A 3257-nucleotide genomic window follows, 5' to 3' on the forward strand; every position below is an offset into this window, starting at 1 on the left:
CTCTGGGTAGCATATCTTCCAATATTCTTGGGCCAAAAGTAACCATAGGAGGGGGCCAGATAAAGAGGAGCTGTGAGGATTAATTACTCATTTTGGTTGAGTGTGCTGCCGGGTAGGGGGGAAACAAATCTTTTTCTAGAGAGAGAGGGAGGATGGGAGACAAGGAGAGAGAGAGAGAGGCAGAAACACAGACAAAAAGAGAGAGACAAGGCGGCAGAGAGAGAGGCAAAGAGAAGAAATAATCCGGGTGATGTGTGGGTGCTTCCTGTTCTCCCACAAACAGGAATCTGGATTTTCTGGCCCCTGCTGGTAACGAGCAGCCGCACACCAGTCTCACGTGTGCGCCCAGTTTCCATCCTTTGGAGGGCCTCCACCTTCATCATGTCACCTAATCATCCCACTCAGAGCTCCAAGAGAGCAGAAAGGTCACCTTTTCTCATCTTGAATCTCAGCATCCTCACGGAGGGCCCACCCAACCTGTGCTGGCCCGAGATAGCACCCAGGGTTAGCTATGGTGCCATGGAAAGCAAGCCTGTGAGCCTTGGAGCCAAACCTGAGTTCTTTCACTAGACAGCTTTGTGGCATTGAGTCTGGTACTTGCTGTCTCTGGACCTCTGCACCAGGGCTGGGAGAGCACGGCACAGCGTGTCTCTCTCAAGAGGGATGATCTAAACATTACTCAGTGATTAGGAATTCTAGCTTCCGAGCAAGCAGAACCACACTCGAGTTTTGGTGCTGCCATTTTCAAGATAGGTGACCTTAAGCACACTGCTGAATCTAGATGGGCCTCAGTTTCCCCATCTGGATAATGGAGATAATAACAGCACCTCTTCTAGGATCATTGGGAAGATTACATGAAACGAAGTAGCTCAGGACCAAGGGGGAGCAGTGCTCCTGGCCAACACTCACACAGCGCTTATGAAGCACTTCCTATTCACCAGGCTCTGCTCCGGATAGATTTATGGACGTAAATCATCTATAGATTTACAGATAGATTTATCTATGCACATGTGCGGTAATCCTTAGAGCAGCTCCTGAGGCAGGTAACATTATTTTCCCCAGTTTACAGATACAGAAACTGAGACACAGACCTGGGAAGTAACTCTCCCAAGGCCACACAGCTGATTAGTAGCACAGTCAGGATTCGAACCCAGGCCATCGGGCTCCAGACACTGAGTCCTCACCCCAGCTTACTGCTTCTCAGCAAGGGCTCAACAAAACATAGCCATTTCCATTCAGTTCCCAGACACATTGCAAATGCCTAATCCAAGCTCATTCCCCTGCTCTCACTCCGTGGCCCTTGTGTAGAATTGAATCTGTTTTCTTGCAGTGTCTACTCATTTGTCCCCAGGAATTATCTCTAATCTCTTCCTCAAGCCTTGTGACAGCCCCTCTACTGCTTGTAGATCAATTGGCTGATTTCCCATGAATGTCTTCTCAGGCTAACCTTGCCCCATCGTTCCCTATGGGAACCCTCAGTGATTGATCCTGTTCTAAACGTGCCTTAACGACCACATGCCAAGCACTGGGCTGGGTTCAACATGAATGTGGAGGCTGAGCTCTTGGTTCTCCCCCATCAAGTGGGTAGATTAGGAGTCCTTGCCTCATTCCGATCACTCTCCGTGGGATCCTCCCAGTTTGGTTACAGCCTCTAAATGCTGGGGCCTAGACATCAGCCCACACTGCTTTAAGCCTCCATGGCCGCCCTGGGAAGTGAGCAAGACGGAAATTAGTGCTCCCCTTGGGACAGATGAGGCAGCTGAAGCTCAGAGGAGGAAGTGACTTACTCAAGGCCATACAGCAAATCCCTGAAGGAGGTGGTCTGGAACTCAGGCCCCAGGTTTCATAAACTCACATACCTGACTTCAGCCTGCTGACACCTTCCTTGGATTTGGGGAGAGGTGGAATAGGAGGGACCTCATTTTCTGGTGGGGTGAGGGGGAGAAAGTAGAGACCTGCCGAGCCCAGGTTGGCATCAGTATCCACCTGGGGTTTGCAGAACCCGCCTGGTGGAGGCGAAATCACCCTTCTTTCCTTTCTTCCCCTGTGACTCAGTGGACGTAGCGGGGTACCTGGTGTCCTTCCCCTGGTCTGAAAAACAAGAAAGCTAAAAAAAAAAAAATCTGAGAGGTTAAAATTAGTTTTCCACCTTCTTCTGCCCCAGAAAGAGCTGACAACTCACCTGGAAGGAACTCCTTCCTTTCTGGGAGCTGAGAGGGGCGCTGCTGCATGGGGGTGTCGGTTTCGGAGCTGGGAGGCTGTTTTTTTTCCCCACCTCCATCATTTCCCTCCCCCACAGAGAAAGCTTGTTACTTTATTCTATTTTAATAATAAAAGCCAAAAGAGAGTTGTTTCTGCCACAGGCCTGGTCCCCCGAATGATGGTGTCAAGAAGCGCGGGGGCTTAGCACCGGACTCAGATGCAGGGAGTCCCACAGATCACGGTGGCTGACAGTTAAGGCCAGCGCCAGGCAGCAGGGACAAGAGTGTAAGGGAAGGCAGAAGAGCTTGTGTAGTTCCTGGCCCTGCCCAGACCCCCTATGGACCCTGAGCCCCTTCCTTCCCCTGGCTGGGCCTCAGTCCCCTTATCTGTAAAGTGGGCTCCTACTGCCTATCTGAATGGGATCGGGTGAGATGGGAAAGGGAAGAGAAGAGCCCCCCTTAACTGGATACTGCCTGCTGTATAGACGCCAGGCAGGGACCAGGTGCATAGCATCATGGTTTCATGTCACCACTCTCTGAGGCTGCTGCCACTAGGCATATCTTCTACTGGAGAAATTGAAGCTTAGGAGCATGAGCTGTACTGGTATTCAAGCCTACATCTTGGTCACTGTAGGGCCCAAGCTCTTTCCCAGTGGCCCATCTGACTGTGTTTTACAAATTGTTCTGTGCTTTTCAAGTATGCGTGGTCACTCCCAGGATTATTCCAGAGAAGCTCCCTGAGCTCCATGGCTGCCCCTGGCCCTGCTCTCAAGTCGGAAGCCCTGAAGCCCCTCCTAGGATCAGGAGCCTCAGAGGCCCTTCTCCTGACTCTCATCCATCCCGTGCATCTCCCACCCCTGGAGATGATCCTTCTGCGTTCCAGCACCGTGTGCAGCAGGAGTGCCCCCTACCCACGTACCCCACACCCCTTACATGCAAGAACTTCCCACAGAGAATAAGACAGGGAGCAGGGGATGGTAGTTTCCATAGCAACCCTGGGCTTCTCATTCCCAGCACATAAAATGCCAAACCTGGGTTGGAGAGGTGCAGTCCCCT

Source organism: Colobus angolensis, unplaced genomic scaffold, assembly GCF_000951035.1.
Source record: "Colobus angolensis palliatus isolate OR3802 unplaced genomic scaffold, Cang.pa_1.0 Scaffold539, whole genome shotgun sequence".
Lineage (NCBI taxonomy): Eukaryota > Metazoa > Chordata > Mammalia > Primates > Cercopithecidae > Colobus > Colobus angolensis.